We start from the raw sequence: 21,033 nt of genomic DNA on the forward strand, positions 1-21,033 counted from the left end.
ATACAAGCAGCTCTCATTGTAACAAACATTGAACTGTACAATCAACATAAAGATACAAGCAGCTCTCATTGTAACAAACATTGCTTTTTGAACTGAAGTCTAGAATTGGCCAACAGAACAAAACTGTCTGGTCAGGTCACTAGGCCAGTGGAGAGCCGGACATGGACATCATGTGGAAGCTAGCTTTGATATAGTGCCATCTGACAGGGAGAATTGCTTGTACTTTAAGGTTGGTGAGGTTATTGTCAACCTCTAGTGCCATAATGCTTACAAAAACATTTGTCATCCAGTGCAGATGCCTTTCATCTCCCTGCGCAATATGAAAGGCATGCAGGGTATTGTTAATGATGAAACACCTGATAGCCAATAATTGTTTTCCTAGTTAGGGGAGAGCCCTTGAAGCAGGACAGTAGCCTTCAGTGAGGGTGCACCATTACATCAACAAGAACACCACCAAGGGTACCTCAGATGATACACAGAATATGAAGGATTCTAAGATCATGTCATACTTTTTCAAGCCTTAAAAATAATAATAGCTTGTTCATTCACATATGTCCCATGGTGAAAAGCATTGAACACATTGAAAGGGAATGAGAGGTCTCCGATCAGATGGCGTAAATTAATTAAGACAGCAGGGCATGATGGGAAAAGTGTGAAATATGGCTACTTGTCAGTTTCTGCTCTGTGTTCATTAGCTGTTTAAAATCAACATGTGCAACATGTTGTAAATGCACAGTGCATTTGTCTGCAGCAACAATGAAAATGAAAACCTGCAATTAAAGATGAAATAAGTGACCTGATTAGTATCACTTAATGAAATGTCCTATTGGAGCTTTACAGCAGGGACAACTGATGAGACAAGGAAATGCTGATTGTGAACAATTATGCCTAAAGCTAAATTGAAGCTGTGCGCAGTCCAGATTCCCACCAAACAAGTTAAAAAAACATGGTCACCTGACCAACATCCACTGTGAGCTTTCAGATATGCTTTCTTTAACCTTGTGCGTAAATGGTCATTACCATTGCATCCCAGTAGATACTGAAGAAAGCTGTGTAGCCTAGATAAAATAAACATTCCACATGTATACAATATAAAATCAGACAGGCTAGAGGTTACTTTATCACACAATAACCTGCCACATCACTTGCAGTCACACCCTTTGCATCACAGCAGGAGTGAGTACTTCCGGCGCCGACAGAGATGGCCGCCTCACTTCGCGTTCCTAGGAAACTGCACAAGCATTTCGCTACACTCGCATTAACATCCGCTAACCATGTGTATGTGACAAATAAAAATTGATAGGTTTAACAGAAACATCAAGTCAAAATGTCCCATCCTTAGAAACAATTAACTTGGTCCATGTACAACCCAAATTGCACTCAAATGTATTTTATAAAGACGATTTTGCAAGAGCAGTCGTCAAAGTGCTAGACAGATTCCCAGCCTAAAACCCCAAAGAGCAAGCAATGCAGATGTAGAAGCACAGTGGCTAGGAAAAACTCTAGAAAGGCTGAAATCACCTAGAGGAACCAGGCTCTGCCGGGTGGCGATTATAACAGTACATGGTCATTAAGGCCATATCGTTCTTAAAGACGTTTAAACGGTCATAGATGACCAGCAGAGTCATAACCAAAGTGGTTATAGAGGGTGCAACAGTATAACACCTTGTGAGTAAATATCAGTTGGCTTTTCATAGCAGAGCATTGAGAGTGAGAGAAAAAGAGTTGAAAACAGCAGGCCTGGGACAAAGTAGCGCTTCCAGTGAACAATCAGAAACTGATATGCAGCAACGGCACCTGGTCTTCATTACAATCCATTAGATCAGTCAAACTTAAAATGTCACTTGTCCAAAAATCGACCAAAACATTTCAACAACATTCATTCACATCACAGACAGACACATGCCCTTATGCCTACATAAAAAAGCTTGCCCTTCAATATAATTTATTATTAATTTGATTTGTTTAATCTGAGTCACTGAAAGTTGTTTTTCGAGGCCTTATAATTCAGACTTGATGGTAGATCTTAAGGATTCTCCTGCCTGTGAGTTTTCTAACTTTATGCAGCTCACTCTACCAATCCCTGCTGGTGCCAGAGAGACTAAGGGATCCCCTGCTACTAGATCACCAATATGTTGCTAGAGGGCAGGACACCTGACAGTCCTGCCTGCTCAGGTCAGAGCCTCCTCAGTCTTTCTCCAAGTGGACAAGAGTGATGAGTGTGTGGACAGTGGTGAGTGATGATATTGAACCTTGAAGATTTACTGTTTGTTACTATTGCTTGTTGTTATAATGGATTCTGTGTTATACAAGTCCTTTGCTTATGTCACCATCTTATACAGTCAATATTATTATTGCTTGTGCTATTACCTCTTTTTATTCTCATGCAATGTTTATTATGTACAGTATATTCATTAATCTCTCGTCTCTGTACAGAACCACATCTATCTCATATGTCCTCTTGAACTAAAGTTCTCTATTGTAGATAACTCTGAGGTTGCCTTATTCCTCTGACCGGGACAGGGGTCAGCGAGTCATGGACCAGTCTAACTGGAGAGCCGCTCTCTTTCAGTATCGTATTCTGATGTTACTTACGGTCTTCAAATCAGCTCATGATGGAACACTCACATGTACGATCCATAGATTTTCATTCCTGACCCAATCAACTTTTGACTGGCTACTACTGACCCAGATTCTTAATCTCTACCTTGTTTTACAGCCCAAATAACAGACTTGTTCCTCATGTGAGAGCCAGAGCTTCATCTTCAACACGACTACATCCTTTATCCCATTGAACAGGGATTAGGTCAAAGACAACTAGAGACTTTCCAAGATCGATACTTTGCAGCAGGTAGCCTAGCAGATGTGTCAGACAACCCTCTGCTTTATTCATCCATGTCTTCAGTCTATTAAAGATGAACACTCAGTTCTGATGGTGAAGTCAGTGCATGTATTGTCAGTGTTCCATCTGAGAGATGGGCCTGATTGAATCCTGGAGGAATGATGGTCTCAGGAGGGCAGCTCAGCCACCAGCATCAGTCCTTAATCCCCGCCAGCAGGAACCAAAGCAGTCTGACATCTTTAAGAGGCAGACAAGAGGAAACTCCTAATTCCCATACTAGCCTCCATACAGTCTCTAGTTTGTGTACTCTGCCACTATTGACAGCAACACAGTGATGTCATCTGGCTTTCCTCCTGTGGGAACGAGAAAGAGATCCAGTCAGGAGGATGAATGGACTGAGTTTGGGAACAATCAAATGTATCATTCCTAATAGAAGGAAAACTATTTAAAAAACAAGGGATCAGTCACTTCTTATTCCTCTCTGGGTGTCATTCTCCCTGAAGCAGGGCAGGAATGGAGCCAATGGACTGAAATGAGGACTACCTTGGCTGTCTCCAATTTCCACTCACATGAAGTGATAATCATTACCTCTTACATTCAGTCCATTGTCACAGGCAAACTGTGCAAAAGGTGACATGTAGTTGGGGTTGTATGCCAGAACATGGGCCTGCTCTGCAAAGCTGTCTGCTGGATACTCTCATAGTTAGTGTTCTGCAAAAAACAAAATGGAGTATAGTGTTAACATTTTTGGAATGTCTCGTTTCTCCACTTCAATACTCTACTTACTGTAAACATGTTTGTTGCACACAGGTACTGCAAGGATTTATGAGAGGGTGTACCTTAAGTTTTTTCAACTCCTGTAGGATCATGTGTTCGGACATGTTGTCGAAGAGGCCATCTGTGGCTGTGAGAATGATGTCCCCCAAATGGACGTCAAAGGAGGAGCGGTCTGCAGCATCAGGACTGAAGGGGTACAGAGAGACACTGAGTCAGTGTGGAAGTCTTACAAGAGCATATCAACACAACGTAGGGAAATTAGTTACCTGTCATGATTATACAGTGCCTTGGAAAGCGGCCTTAATTCTCTCTGCCCCAGACTCCCCACCAGTTATGGCTGTCATACAAACCATTTGTAACCCAGCAGTCTTTCCATTAAGGCTTTAGTAATACAGGTTTCAAAATAATCATGATTACAGTCACAGATTTAGCTCTAAATAAAACAATGAACATCTTGTCTGCCCATCAAGGGCTAAAAAAGATAGATAAATAAGCCACATACATACATACATACATACCCACCCAGGTCAAATAGGTCACACATTTAGACAAACTGTTTATTCTGTATAGAGGTAAACAATGGATATCCTATGCACTGAGCACAACCAAGCCATATTATATAAACAGGTACGTTTAGGTTATGCTTGTGAATAGGCCTATTCTTATTCTACCTTGACAGTTCAGCTCCAGTCCATGTGAGCAGCTCTAAATACGCAGCAGGTAGCCTAGCGGTTAGAGCGTTGGCACAGTAACGAAAGGGTCGCTAGTTCGAATCCCTGAGTCGACTAGGTGAAACATCTGTCAATGTGCCCTTGAGCAAGGCACTTAACCCTAACTGCTCCAGGGACGCCATTAATAACGGCAGACCCTGGCCGTGAGCCCATGGTGGGAATTGGGATAAGCAAAAAAACATTTCCAATTCACACATGCGCATAATGTGAAATAGGACAAAACACCTACCAAATTAAATAATCTCACTGTTCTAGAATACAGGGGTCAGAAAGCCTTTGGGCCAGCAGACCTGGGATTGGCTGCTGTGAGGAGGGCCCTAAGTGCACCCCTCTGTGTGTCTGATGACACTTTGAGCTGGCTGGGACAGTAGCAGGGATCCAACACCCACCCCAATCTGGAGTATCTAGCGCAGCTGATGGCATGCGACAGCAGCACACGGCCCCAGCCGCCCCTGGCCTGCATACACACTGACTGTGGCAGTACAGGACACTCAATAAAGCTGCAGCAACACTGGACAAACCAGGGAGCAGCTCAAAGGCTGAACCAATGCTGAGACTGAGGGGCTCTGTGCTTCAAAGCCAAACCACAGCTTCTTTACAATAAAAAAAATATGGCTTCGACAGAATCAACTGACCTGTCATTGAGGACAGCCCCCTCTGCCTCAGGCGGAGCGATAGAGAGCTGGAAGGGGGTGTTGAAGTAATGCTGCTGTTCATCGGAGCGGTGCACTACCTCTCCTCCCCGCACCACCAGGAAGCCAGAGTCTCCCAGGTTGGCTGTGTGCAGCCTGTGACTCTGCCGGTCCAGCACCACAATACAGGCCGTGCTGCTGCCTGGAGGGAAACACAAGAGGATGAATATATGGGTGGTGTAATGGGGATTTTAATGTTTGTGCTGTTCTAATAACCAATTTCTGTGTTCATGCAAGTGGCTGACTGTACAAATGATCACTATCAGTAGCTGCAATTTGCCCAGACCGTGTTTGAAAACGAACAAAATCTCAGTTTCAAGGGCTCAGCTTAGAGAGAAAGAAGCCTTGTGAGGTGCTGGTCTGTCACATGTTATGAAACAGTATTGGTTGGTCACATTTATATACACTGCTCAAAAAAATAAAGGGAACACTTAAACAATGTAACTCCAAGTCAATCACACTTCTGTGAAATCAAACTGTCCACTTAGGAAGCAACACTGATTGACAATACATTTTGCATGCTGCTGTGCAAATGGAATAGACAACAGGTGGAAATTCTAGGCAATTAGCAAGACACCCCCAATAAAGGAGTGGTTCTGCAGGCGGTGACCACAGACCACTTCTCAGTTCCTATGCTTCCTGGCTGATGTTTTGGTCACTTTTGAATGCTGCCGGTGCTTTCACTCTAGTGGTAGCATGAGACGGAGTCTACAACCCACACAAGTGGCTCAGGTAGTGCAGCTCATCCAGGATGGCACATCAATGCGAGCTGTGGCAAGGTTTGCTGTGTCTGTCAGCGTAGTGTCCAGAGCATGGAGGCGCTACCAGAACATCAGGAAACGTGGAGGAGGCCGTAGGAGGGCAACAACCCAGCAGCAGGACCGCTACCTCCGCCTTTGTGCAAGGAGGAGCAGGAGGAACAGTGCCAGAGCCCTGCAAAATGACCTCCAGCAGGCCACAAATGTGCATGTGTCTGCTCAAACGGTCAGAAACAGACTCCATGAGGGTGGTATGAGGGCCCGACGTCCACAGGTGGGGGTTGTGCTTACAGCCCAACACCGTGCAGGACGTTTGGCATTTGCCAGAGAACACCAAGATTGGCAAATTCGCCACTGGCGCCCTGTGCTCTTCACAGATGAAAGCAGGTTCACACTGAGCACGTGACAGACGTGAGAGTCTGGACACGCCGTGGAGAACGTTCTGCTGCCTGCAACATCCTCCCGCATGACCAGTTTGGCGGTGGGTCAGTTATGGTGTGGGGTGGCATTTCTTTGGGGGGCCGCTCGCCAGAGGTAGCCTGACTGCCATTAGGTACCGAGATGAGATCCTCAGACCCCTTGTGAGACCATATGCTGGTGCGGTTGGCCCTGGGTTCCTCCTAATGCAAGACAATGCTAGACCTCATGTGGCTGGAGTGTGTCAGCAGTTCCTGCAAGAGGAAGGCATTGATGCTATGGACTGGCCCGCCCGTTCCCCAGACCTGAATCCAATTGAGCACATCTGGGACATCATGTCTCGCTCCATCCACCAACGCCACGTTGCACCACAGACTGTCCAGGAGTTGGCGGATGCTTTAGTCCAGGTCTGGGAGGAGATCCCTCAGAAGACCATCCGCCACCTCATCAGGAGCATGCCCAGGCGTTGTAGGGAGGTCATACAGGCACGTGGAAGCCACACACACACTACTGAGCCTCACTTTGACTTGTTTTAAGGACATTACCACAAAGTTGGATCAGCCTGTAGTGCGGTTTTCCACTTTAATTTTGAGTGTCACTCCAAATCCAGACCTCGATGGGTTGATAAATTTGATTTCCATTGATAATTTGTGTAATTTTGTTGTCAGCACATTCAACTATGTAAAGAAAAAAAGTATTTAATAAGAATATTTCATTCATTCAGATCTAGAATGTGTTATTTTAGTGTTCCCTTTATTTTTTTGAGCAGTGTATATATAACAAAATAACCATTTAACTAGGCAATGATTAATTAATTCATGCAAATATAACTTGTCTGTGTATAGCCATATATAAGACACCTGCTGGGACTGCCCAGGTAGAGCTCCTGATTGACATGTGTACTATGGTGCATTGAGTTGGTTGGAACCTCTCCGGTGCACTGACAAACAATTCATTTAAGGGTGACTTCAGGTGTCCCTGTGTAAGAATTTCCACGACAGTGATTCTATCTGTAACTAATGAAGTTGAATAGATTTCTCCCCAATTTCGTGGTATCCAATTGGTCTTGTCCAAACAGTCTTGTCTCATCGCTGCAACTCCCGTGCGGACTCGGGAGAGGCGAAGGTCGAGAGCCGTTCGTCCTCCGAAACACAACCCAACCAAGCCAAACTGCTTTTTGACACAATTGCCCACTTAACACGGAAGCCAGCCACACCAATGTGTCGGAGGAAATACCGTACACCTGCCAGCCAAACCCTCCCCTAACCCGGGCGACACTGGACCAATGGTGCGCTGCCCCATCGGCCTCCCGGTCACGGCAGGCTGCGACAGAGCCTGGACTTGAACCCAGAATCTCTAGTGGCACAGCTAGCACTGCCCTACACCACTGCGCCACTCAGGAGGCCTTGAAAGGATAAAATTGAAGGAAACATAAAAGTAAACCGAACCGGCGAAAACATGGCTCTGTGTGCAGCCACACCCTGCTAATGAGTCATCTAGTTTGGACCACCAGAATGTGCTATGGGTGCTCCATACAACACCCTCACGCTCTGACTCTCACTCCCGTTCTTGAATGTTTTTCCAATAGTAATACAATTAGTGTTGGCCTCATGACCGCAATTGAAAAATACAACACCAACTTGTTTGTCTTCTACATGCGACATGGGATGAAAAAGTACAGACCACCGAGACCGACCGTTCTGGACTCCTTACGCAATTCTTTCTCCCACATGTTTCTGCCTGCTTCATTCTAGCAAAGCACTGATCAAGACGAGATTCTGGAGCAGAGTTGCAGGAATAGGCTACTAGTCTTTACATAGTAACAACAAAAATAGTAAGAGGCATGCATGCAGCAGCTGTCTGACTCATGATGCAAATATCCTATCTAAAAAGCAGCGCCCCGTGCCACTTAGTCTAACCACACAGACCGAAAATAACAGCCCATCCCATGACTGTTCCCTCTACTGCAGTGGTTCCAAAACTTTAGGCGCACGACACCATTTTGATATCTGAAATTTCCCAAATGTGAAAGAAATGTACTTAACAGCCAATGTTAACTTTATTTGGGGCTATGGTAGTCAATTGAAAAACATTCTAAACATATTTCTGATTGTGCTGGTGTGTTGAGAAGACATACTTTTAATGTGGGGCTGTTTTAGACTAATTTGCGATTGACTATGTTTCTTCTCACCACCACTAATGAGATGGGTGTGGCTTGATGCATGTCACGTTGGAGTTTCTCAAAGTCAGGGGGCGTGGCTGACAGCGCGCACCTCATCTCTGCTGTAACATCCAGCCCGTAACGATATTTGGTTTTAAGACGAGAGCACTGATGGTGCTTTCAAGACAACTGGGACCTCTGAAAAATACAAGGTCAAATCATGACGTCAGTGATCATGTCGGCTGTTCACGAGTTGGAATTCCGAGTTCCCCCAGAGTTCCCAGTTGTCTTGAATGCACTGAAGTTGTAGATGTCGGAGTTCCCAGTTGTTTTGAACGCTGCATTAATTCTCAAAGAGAGACAGCAGGGTATTCCCTTGGAGTAAGGAACCAAAACTCCTCCGTAGTGATCCGTGAATCCATTCGGTCACATGACAGCTCGATCAGCTGTTCGATTTCACTTACCGGCATGTCTACTGAGCCAGGATCACAGCCAAACAGATTGGGAAGTAGGTTCCAAAGTGGTCTTCCAAGCGTTGGAGGTGAGCAGTCATTACTCAAGTGGGACACTTACTGATGCTGTTTTCTGTTAGAAACATGCACAGCCGAGGGAAAGGGGCATCATTCGCTTTTGAAAGACTCTCCAATAAGAAACATTTCGTTCCTCTGAAACCACTGATTCGGTCACTTATCTGTAGAATGTTTTTGTATTTCCCCTGCATGCTTGCGCTCAGTTTCCTAAATATTCCTTCTAATTACACAGAAAGCCAAGGCTTTTTGTTTGTGAATGATTTCTTTATGAACTGTTGTCATTGTGAATGACAACCATTCCTCTCTCAATACAAAAAATCTTTCCAACACTCCCCCTTGATAACCACCAAGCCTCCATGTGAAATAGAACATTATCATACTCTGATTGCAAAAATATGTGGAGATATGAGAACAGGCATGTGTGCAGTGGATGTGGTTTGATGTACATTGAACAAAAATATAACCACAACATGTAAAGTATTGGTCCCATGTTTCATGAGCTGAAATAAGATTATTTTTTCCATATGCACAAAAAGCTTCTCTCAAATGTTGTGCACAATTTTGTTTACATCCCTGTTAGTGCGCATTTCTCCTTTGCCAAGATCATCCATCCACCTGACAATTGTGGCATATCAAGAAGCTGATTAAACAGCATCCTTACAGAGGTGCACCTTGTGCTGGATACAATAAAAGGGCACTAAAAATGCACCGTTTTGTCACACAATGCCACAGATGTTTTGAGGGCGCGTGCAATTGGCATGCTGACTGCAGGAATGTCCACCACAGCTGTTGCCAGAGAATGTTATGTTAATTTCTCTACCATAAGCCGCCTCCAACGTCATTATAGAGAATTTGGCAGTACGTCCAACCATGGGCCAGCAGTTTGCTGATGTCAACGTTGTGAACAGAGTGCCCCATGGTGGCGGTGTGGTTATGGTATGGGCAGACATAAGCTATGGACAAAGAACACAATTGCATTTTATCGATGGCAATTTGAATACACAGATACCGTGATGAGATCCTGAGGCCCATTGTTGTGCCATTCATCTGCCGACATCACCTCATGTTTCAGCATGATAATGCACGACCCCATGTCACAAGGATCTGTATACAATTCCTGGAAGATGAAAATATCCCAGTTCTTCCATGGCCTGCATACTTACCAGATATGTCACCTATTGAGTATGTTTGGCATGCTCTGGATCCACGTGTACAACAGCGTGTTCCAGTTCCCGCCAATATCCAGCACCTTCTCACAGCCATTGAAGAGGAGTGGGTCAACATTCCATAGGCCACAATCAACAGGCTGATCAAACCTTTGCGAAGGAGATGTGACCACCATTTGCCTCAGGCAGTGCGTCACACCAGATACTGACTGGTTTTCTGATCCACGCCCCTACCTTTTTTTTTAAAGGTATGTGACCAACAGACGCATATCTGTATGGGTCCCAGTCATGTGAAATCCATAGATTAGAGCCTAAATAATTTATTTCAATTGTCTGATTTCCTTATATGAACTCTAACGAAGTACAATCTCTGAAATTGTAGCATGTTGGGTTTATATTTTTGTTCAGTATAGTTTACAATCAATTACCTGCTGCAGTATATGTCAGTTCTGTGCTCAGCTCTTTTGCCACCAGTTGCTCTCGGTGTATCATACAATGCTTCCATATGGCAGAGGGATACAATGGTCAAGTGCAGCCTTTTCCCATGATCCAAGGGTGCTGTGTAGTTGAATTATATATATATTTTAGATTTGAATAATCTTTCATTTTACACTACCGGTCAAAAGTTTTAGAACAGAGTTTAATTTTTACTCTTCTCTACATTGTAGAATAATATAATGTGTTATGTCATAGTTTTGATATGGAATCATGTAGTAAGCGCAAAAAAGTGTTAAACAAATCAAAATAAATGTTATGAGAATCTTCAAATACCCACCCTTTGCCTTGACAGCTTAGCACACACTTGGCACTCTCAACCAGCTTAATGAGGTAGTCACCTGGAATGCATTTCAATTAACAGGTGTGCCTTGATAAAAGTTCATTTGTGGAATGTCTTTCCTTCTTAATGCATTTAGGCCAATCAGTTGTGTTGTGACAAAGTAGGGGGGGTATACAGAAGGGCTATTTGGCAAAATACCAAGTCCATATTACAGCAAGAACAGCTCAAATAAGCAAAGAGAAACGATATCCAATCATTTCTTTATGACATGAATGTCAGTCATTGCAGAAAATTTGAAGTACTTTGAAAGTTTCTTCTAGCGCAGTCGCAAAAACCATCAAGCACTATGATGAAACTGGCTTACATGAGGACCGCCACAGGAATGGAAGACCCAGAGTTACCTCTGCTGCATAGGATAAGTTCATTATGAGTTGGCAGCCCAAATAAATGCTTCACAGAGTTGAAGTAACAGACATCAACTGTTCAGAAGAGACGGTGTGAATCAGGCCTTCATGGTCAAATTGCTGCAAGGAAACCACTACTAAAGGACACAAATAAGAAGAAGAGACTTGCTTGGGCCAAGAAACACGAGCAATGGACATTAGACCGGTGGAAATCTGTCCTTGGGTCTGATGAGTGCAAATTGGAGATTTTTGGTTCCAACCGCCGTGTCTTTGTGAGACGCGGTGTGGGTGAACGGATGATCTCCATATGGGTATTTCCCAGCGTAAAGAATGGAGGTGGTGGTGTTCTGGTGTGGGGGTGCTTGATGGTGACAGTGATTTTCTTAGAATTCAAGGCACACTTAACCAACATGGCTGCAACAGCATTCTGCAGCAATACGCCATCCCATCTGGTTTGGGCTTAGTGGGACTATAATTTGTTTTTCAACAGGACAATGACGCAAAACACACCTCCAGGCTGTGTAAGGGCTATTTGACCAAGGAGAAGCGCAATGGAGTGCTGCATCAGATGACCTGGCCTCTACAATCCCGACAACCAAATGGGGATGGGTTGGGATGAGTCGGACAGCAGAGTGAAGGAAAAGCAGCCAACAAGTGCTCAGCATATGTTGCAACTCCTTCAAGACGGTTGGAAAATAATTCCAGGTAAAGCTGGTTGAGAAAATGCCAAGCGTGGCTATTTGAAGAAACTGAAATATATTTAACACTTTTGCTTACTACATGATTCCATGTGTTATTTCATAGTTAACATCTCCACTATTATTCTACAATGTAGAAAATAGTAAAAATAAAGTAAAACCTTTGAATGAGTAGGTGTTCTAAAAGTTGACCGGTAGTGTATATTTAAGGTTAATCACAATGCAATGATTTTGATATAAAAAGACGATATGATAGATCTATCCATCTATATTTTGTATATACACTACAGTGCAAAAGTTTGGGGTCACTTGGAAAACAAGGACATTTCTATGAAAACATACATGAAATGAGTTGCAAAATGAATAGGAAATATAGTCAAGACGTTGACTGCTGACTGCTTCTTCCCTAAAAAGTTATTGCAAAGTTGGGAGCTGTGCTTTGGGTCATTGCCCTGTTGTAGGAGGAAATTGGCTCCAATTAAGTGCCGTTCACAGGGTATGGCATGGCATTGCAAAATGGAGTGATGGCCTTCCTTCTTCAAGATCCCTTTTAACCTGTACAAATTTCCCACTTTACCACCACCAAAGCACCTCCAGACCATCACATTGCCTCCACCATGCTTGACAGATGGCGTCAAGCACTCCTCCAGCATCTTTACATTTTTCCTGCTTCTCACGAATGTTCCTCTTTGTGATCCGAACACCTCAAACTTAGATTCGTCTGTCCTTAACACTTTTTTCCAATCTTCCTCTGTCCAGTATCTGTTCTTTTGCCCCTCTTAATATTTTATTGGCTCGTCTGAGCATCCCAGAGTTGCCTCTTCACTGTTGACGTTGAGACTGGAGTTTAGCGGGTACTATTTAATGAAGCTGCCAGTTGAGGACTTGTGAGGCGTCTGTTTCTCAAACTAGACACTAATGTACTTGTCCTCTTGCTCAGTTGTGCACCGGGGCCTCCCACTCTTTCTATTCTGGTTAGAGACAGTTTGCACTGTTCTGTGAAGGGAGTACTACACAGCGATCTTCAGTTTCTTGGCAATTTCTCACATGGAATAGCCTTCATTTCTCAGAACAAGAATCGATTGACAAGTTTAAGAAGAAATGCATTTGTTTCTGGCCATTTTGATCCTGTAATCAAACCCACAAATGCTGTAGCTCCAGATACTCAACTGGCCTAAAGGGCAGTTTTATTGCTTCTTAAATCAGAACAACAGTTTTCAATTGTGCTAACATAATTGCAAGTGTTTTCTAATGATCAATTAGCCTTTTAAAATGATAAACTTGGATTAGCTAACACAACGTGCCATTGGAACACAGGAGTGATGGTTGCTGATAATGGGCATCTGTACGCCTATGTAGATATTCCATAAATAATCTGCCATTTCCAGCTACAATAGTCATTTACAACATTAACAATGTCGACACTGTATTTCTGATCAATTTGATGTTATTTTAAAAAGGATTTTTTTTTTTGCTTCTCTTTCAGAAACAAGGACATTTCTAAGTGACCCCAAACTTTTGAACGGTAGTGTATATTTTTTTCCTTCAGATTTTGGCAATTTTCCCACGACCCCATTTTCATACCAGGCGACCCCGCTTGGGGCCGTGACCCCTAGTTTGGAAACCGCTGCTCTACTCTAAATGCCTAATCTAGTAAGCATGAGGCTGACACTAGTGATTTATTTTTACACCAGCCTCCAGGTTCACAAAACAGTGTTCCTCAGGGGATGGCTTTACTCACCTAGTAGAGGCACTTTGTTCTGTAGGAGCTCGTAGTAGCTGCTTGTGAGGACGCCCACAGGGTTGCCTGGAACAAAGCGTCCCTCCTTTACCAGCCGCTCACACGTCTTCATCAGGGTCCCTGAAAACTGGGATGGGTCCACCCCGTAGTCTCTCCAACCCCGCACCCCATCTGCAACGCCTGAGGAGACCAAACAGTTTGGTAAAAAAGAGGATAACACAGGATAGGAAATAATCAGGATTGGATTATGATTATTCTTAACACTCCTGACTAAGACATTCCCACAGGACTACAGTTTATTGGCTGAGACGTTTTCTACAAAAGGAAGAGGTCATATTGGTCGGAAACAAGAACTAGACGTTGTCACACAGCTGTGACGGGAGAAACAATAGGCACATACACCAAAACAATGCACCAAGTGTACAGCATAACAGTGCTCAGAATAGTTTTTATTTGACCTTTATTTAACTAGGCAAGTCAGTTTAGAACAAATTCTTATTTACAATGACGGCCTAGGAACAGTGGGTTAACTGCCTTGTTCAGGGGCAGCACAACAGATACGATCTCGCAAAGGGACACTTCAGATAAACATTTCTTTGACCTGCTTATTATTACGAATGGTCAATTTGACAAACAGGCCTATTTCCTGGAATAATCTCCATTGATCATTTGGCCAGTCTGGTACATAAACAACTTTTACTGATAACTATGCAAAACTGGAAGTTAGACATTATCTGCAGTTGTCAAGTTACATTATCAACAAGCCCCTACACTAGCTTGAGGTCACATTATCCCACTTCATAAAAACATGAAACATTTGTTTTCTCTGGTATTAGAAATGTCCCTCTGCCTAAAGTGTGAGAAGTTAGTCTGGCAGTCCATGTTTTTCCTAGAAAGGCAAGTCTATCCAGCTGCTTCCAGACACTATAAAAATCGGCTCTTGCTGTGACCATACAAGGAGGGTTCTCCCTCATTCTCTCCCTGCCAACCTGAGGCTACCGGTAGTGACAACGAGGAGACATGGCATGCCTCACAACTTCCTCCCAAACCACACAGAGAACAACATGTAGCCTCAAGTGGATGGTGATTTTCTATCTAGTCAAGGGGGATTTTCTGGCTTTTGTTATGGCCGGGGCAATTCCACGGTAACAGAATTACGTGGAGACGCCAATGTCTTCCCTTTAAAATGTATGCCAAACTAAAACCAAAGTTCAACAACCAATACAACCCTATGCACAATGACTATTTTGAACAATTGACGAAGTAAATGAAAACGTGGAAAATAATGTTTTAAATGCCGGGAAAAAAATAAAACATATTTTGCAAAACTAACAGAATTACAGTAAAATCTCCCTCAGTTTTATTCTGGTACCAAACTTTGTACCTGCACAGTTCTTCCAGTAAATGTTTTTAAGTTTGTGGAAATTGTTAAAAGTAGCCAAAGAACAACATCCCAACCGTGAAGCACGGGGGTAGCAGCATCATGTTGTGGGTGTGCTTGCTGCAGGAGGGACTGGTGCACTTCACAAAATAGATGGCATCATGTGGCAGGAAAATTATGTGGATATAGTGAAGCAACATCTCAAGACATCAGTCAGGACGTTAAAGCTTGGTCGCAAATGGGTCTTCCAAATGGACAATGACCCCAAGCATACTTCCAAAGTTGTGGCAAAATGGCTTAAGGACAACAAAGTCAAGGTATTGGAGTGGCCGTCACAAAGCCCTGATCTCAATCCTATAGAAAATGTGTGGGCAGAACTGAAAAAGTGTGTGCGAGCAAGGAGGCCTACAACCTAACTCCGTTACACCAGCTCTGTCAGGAGGAATGGGCCAAAATTCACCCAACTTATTGTGGGAAGCTTGTGGAAGGCTACCCGAAACGTTTGATCCAAGTTAAACAATTTAAAGGCAATGCTACCAAATGCTAATTGAGTGTATGTAAACCTTGACCCACTGGGAATCTGATGAAAGAAATTAAAGCTAAAATAAATAACTACTATTATTCTGACATTTCACATTCATAAAATTAAAGTGGTGATCCTAACTGACCTAAGACATGGAATTTTCACTCTGATTAATTGTCAGGAATTGTGAAAACTGAGTTTAAATGTATTTGGCTAAGGTGTATGTATACTTATGACTTCAACTGAGATACACACACACACACACACACACACACACACACACACTACCCTAAAAAGGCGTCAGCATGCTTCAGCTCGCCTGGCGCCTAGTCGAACTTTAACGAGCTTGTTTGCATACTCACTTAAAAAGACCTTCACTTGAAAAATGAGAAGACACGCAGCAATAGTACTGTTAGTCCATTTTGAGACACCATAGCAACTATACACTTCCTCAAAAGAGTCAGAATTTGATTGGACGTTTCTGCCAAAAAGATTTGTCGCACAATTTTACATTAAGATGTTTGGTGCAGTATTTTTCAATATAAACATATGCATGAAAACGAGTCGTCACTCGTTGAATGACAAATACTTTACTGAAGAATCTCCAATGTTGACCAATCACCGACGAAGAGGTGTAGACTTTGGTGCCGAACTTTAGCTTTATTTTGTCACTTACCTGTATATATGAATGTTTTGTAACAGTGTTCTCCTGAGGTCCAGGACCAGTTAGGTACACCCTATATATTGTGGCCTGGGGTAATGTGTGAATGAAAAAACAAATCTGACTGAGAGGGACTGGTTGTAGCCTACATAGTAAAAACGAAATAAACAAGCAAGAGAAAAAAAGAAAAGGAAGCCCCTCCCCCCCCCACCCCCATTCACGTCGCCGGGCTGTAGATGAGTGGTTTGAGAGCTTAAAGTTCCTTGGTGTCCACATGACTAAGGATCGCATACAACACAGTCGTGAAGAGGGCATGACAACACCTCTTCCCCCAAGGAGGCTGAAAATGTTGGCATTGGTCTTCAAAAAAAGTTCTACAGATGCACCATTGAGAGCATCTTGACTTGCTGCATCACCGCTTGGTATGGCAACCGCTTGGCATCCGACGCCAAGGCGCTACAGAGGGTAGTGCGTACAGTCCAGTAAATCACTGGGGCTGAGCTCCCTGCCATCCAGGACCTCTATGCCAGGATGTGTCAAAGGAAGGCCGTAAAAATGGTTAGACTCCAGCCACCCAAGTCATACTGTTCTCTCTACTACCGCACGGCAAGCACTACTAACGCACAAAGTCTGGAACCAACAGCAACCTGAACAGATTCTACCTGCTAAATAGTTTCAAAGTTTACCAAATAGCTACCCGGACTATTATTTTTATTTTCTTTATTCATCACATACGCTGCTGCTACTGTTTATTATCCATTATGTTGCCTAGTCACTATTCCTAGTTATACACAGTGTACAAAACATTAAGAACGCCTTCCTACTATTGAGTTGCACCCAGAACAGCCTCAATTTGTCTGGGCATAGACTCTACAAGGTGTCAAAAGCATTCCACAGGGATGCTGGCCCATGTTGACCCCAATGCTACCCACAGGTGAGCCAAGTTTGCTGGATGTCATTTGGGTGGTGGACTATTCTTGATACACACGGGAAACTTGAGTGTTAAAAACCCAGCAACGTTGCAATTCTTAGACACACTCAAACAGGTGCACCTGGCACCACACCCCTCAAAGGCAGTTAAATATTTAATATTGCCCCTTCACCCTCTGAATGGCACATACACAATCCATGTCTCAAGCAAAAGGCTTAAAAATCATTATTTTACCTGTCTCCTCCCCTTCATCTACACTGATTGAAGTGGATTTAACAGGCAATATCAATAAGGGATTTCATCTGGTCAGTCTCTAGGAAAGAGCAGGTGTTCCCAATGTTTTGTACACTCAATGTGTGTACATATAGTGCATTCGGAAAGTATTCAGACCCCTCGACTTTGTCCACATTACAGCCTTATTCTAAAATGGATTAAAAAATAAATAAATCCTCAATCTACACACAATACCCCATTATTAAAGCAAAAACAGGTTTAGATTTTTTTTGCAAATTTATAAAAAATAAAAACATAAATAGCTCATTTACATAGGTATTTAGACCCTTTGCTATGAGACTCGAAATTGAGCTCAGGTGCATCCTGTTTCCATTGATTGGAGTCCACCTGTGGTAAATTCAATTGATCGGGCATGATTTGGAAAGGCACACCTGTCTATATAAGGTCCCACAGCTGACAGTGCATGTCAAAAACCAAGCCATGAGGTCAAAGGAATTGTCCGTAGAGCTCTGAGACAAGCTTGCGTCAAGGTACTGATCTGGATTGGGTTGAGGTGCAGATCTTGGTCAGGGAGGTGACCAAGTACCAGATGGTCACTCTGACAGGTCCAGAGTTCCTCTGTGGAGATGGAAGAACCTTCCATAAGGACAACCATCTCAGCAGTACTCTGCCAATCAGGCATTTATGGTAGAGTGGCCAGACATAAGCCACTACTCAGTAAAAGGCACATAACATCCTTCACACAACTCTTTGGCCTGAATGCCAAGCATCATGTCTGGAGGAATGTTGTTTCAGTGGGAGGGACTGGGAGACTGGTTAGGATCTAGGGAAAGATGAATGGAGCAAAGTACAGAGATCCTTGATGAAAACCTGCTCCAGCGCGCTCAGGACCTCAGACTGGGGTGACGGGGTACCGTCCAATAGGACAACGACCCTAAGCACACAGCCAAGATAACACAGGAGTGGCTTCGGGATAAGTCTCCGAATGTCCTAGAGTGGCCTAGCCAGAGCCCAGACTTGACCCTGATCACAAAAAAGCTGTGCAGCGATGTTCCCCGTCCAACCTGAAGATCTGCAGAGAATAATGGGAGAAACTCCAAATACAGGTGTGCCAAACTTGTAGCGTCATACCCAAGAAGACTCGAGGCTGTAATCGCTGCGAAAGGTGTTGTGTAGACTAAGGATTTATTTATTTAATCCATTTTAGAATAAGGCTGTAACGTAACAAAATGTGGAAAAAAATCAAGGGGTCTTAATACTTTCCGAATGCACTGTATCTACCTCAATTACCTCAAACATTGAATCGGTACTTTATATAGCCAAGTTATCTTTACTCATTGTGTATTTATTTTTTCTCTTTGTATTATTTGGACTGGCCAGTAAGTAAGCATTTCACTGTTCGTCTACACCTGTTGTTTACAAAGCATGTCACAAATAACATTTTATTTTCAGTCCTAAACAATTGCCAATACTCTCCATCTGTCTAATATTTTCTTAATGTGTCCATAAATGGTTATGGCTGCCCCCTCTCATTACAACTCTGAAACTACTACAGGGAACTCGGACTTCCAGGACCCCTCAAAGGGGAGCAGAACAAGGCTGATACTGAGATGGCAGATAACCCAGTAAGCAGTAAAAAAAATATTGCCTTGAAGCAGTACATTATTTTCTTGGCTTGAAGCTAAGCGAATAGCTGTTAACGCATTGGTCATTACAATAAAAGGTTGCGTCCCTGTTTTTTATTTTTATTGTTTGACAATATGCAACACTAAGGTTACAAACTAGCTAGCAAATGTGCACTGTCTGGCCTGTTAGCTAGCTATCAAGCAAGCTAAACAACCTGACAGGTTACATCATCACTTTACAGAATAGTTTGTTACTCACCCAAAACATCGGCAGATCTATGTCGGGCAATAAAGCAAGCGTCGTCGCCATAGCACATCCCTTTCTTCAAGATACCTTTTCGAAAATCCTTCCCAAACCCGCATCTTGCCGTTACCAGGCTGTAGTCACCGCTATCCGTTTGAGAGAGTCCGCCAATAACAGCTCTGGCAACAAGTCTACCGTACGAAAGTACGGAGAACATCACATACACACCAGCTCCTACTAAAGCGCCAAGCTAGCTAGTTTAGCGCCGATGTAACCACACAATATTGTCTTGCTAGCGTTCTACTGTGATGCTTGGACTAGTCAACTAGATAACCTGACAATAACATTAGCCACGCACAGACAAAGCCGCGCGCAAGCTGATGTGATAACGCCCCCAGATGAGACGTGTATTCTTTAGTCTGAAGAGTTCTTGCAAATTTAGTGACGCCTGTGCCGTAATTAAACGGAGATCACACATCCAGATCCCAACAGACTTTCCAAGTTTGTCATAGCCATCGTGCCTGTAGAACAGCCCACATTATACACATCTGCGACTGGGGGAGCGAGCCAGAGTTATCTACTCTGTTGTGGTCTTGTGACTGCTGACGTCCATCTCATTACTTCTTCTTTGAGGAGGTTTCACGGCGGCTGGCATCCAATATATTGCATTACCACCACCTACTATATACTTTGCTTGACAAATAAATAAACACATACCATAACACTACACTAACAAAAAAGGTTATAATAATACCACCCTACTCCACTATTTTAATATATTTAGTCCTACCTCATGCCAAGTGAATTAGGGGTCTAAGGCACTGCATCTCAGTGCAAAAGGAGACACGACAGTCCCTAATTAGAATCCAGGCCTAATCACATTCGGCCGTGATTGGGAGTCCCATAGGGCGGCGCACAATTGGTCCAGCGGCGTCCGGGTTTGGCCGGGTTAGGACGCAATTGTTAATAAGAATGTGTTCTTAACTGACTCGCCTTGTTAAAGGTTAAATAAAAAATATAATGCCAACAACCTGAAGGATGGGACATCACTTAATTAACACACCCTGTAACTCCTCGGATGTCAAGTCTCTCACACCCAAATACCTCTCTGCAGCTACCACCACAACCTCAATTTTCTGCGACTTACGTTCCATCCCTGCAGTATAGTTGAGAAACATTGCTATAAATGCTAAAAATCCACTCTTACTGAAACATATCTCTTGTTGGCATATCCCTCTTTACTGGTACAGATCTACTACTCACACCACCCATCTTCACTGCCTCAGCATGACAATTTATGCACTACTCTAAGCCTGGAAACCTCAACCTGCCTCTCTCGCATAGGACATTTCTGATCCCCAACCCATGGACACCCCTACAATTAACACATACCACTACTTTCTCCAATGCTACACAATCCTTTGTCTCATGCCCTTCTGCACACTTATCACGCCTAGGAACCTCCCTCCTACACACAGCTGCCACATGCCCATAAGCTTTTTATTTTTTTTATTTTTTTATTTAACCAGGTAGGCTAGTTGAGAACAAGTTCTCATTTACAACTGCAACCTGGCCAAGATAAAGCATAGCAGTGTGAACAGACAACACAGAGTTACACATGGAGTAAACAATAAACAAGTCAATAACACAGTAGAAAAAAATAGTCTATTTACATTGTGTGCAAAAGGCATGAGGAGGTAGGTGAATAATTAACATTTTGCAGATTAACACTGGAGTGA

At 43.3% G+C, this 21,033-nt stretch overlaps 1 pseudogene; it reads right to left on the reverse strand.

The window, feature by feature from the left end:
• Positions 1–2,961: 2,961 nt before the first annotated feature.
• Positions 2,962–19,650, reverse strand: LOC139410810 (protein phosphatase PTC7 homolog; annotated as a pseudogene).
• Between the last annotated feature and the right edge of the window lie 1,383 nt (positions 19,651–21,033).

The sequence above is a fragment of the Oncorhynchus clarkii genome, chromosome 6, assembly GCF_045791955.1.
Source record: "Oncorhynchus clarkii lewisi isolate Uvic-CL-2024 chromosome 6, UVic_Ocla_1.0, whole genome shotgun sequence".
Classification (NCBI taxonomy): Eukaryota; Metazoa; Chordata; class Actinopteri; order Salmoniformes; family Salmonidae; genus Oncorhynchus; species Oncorhynchus clarkii.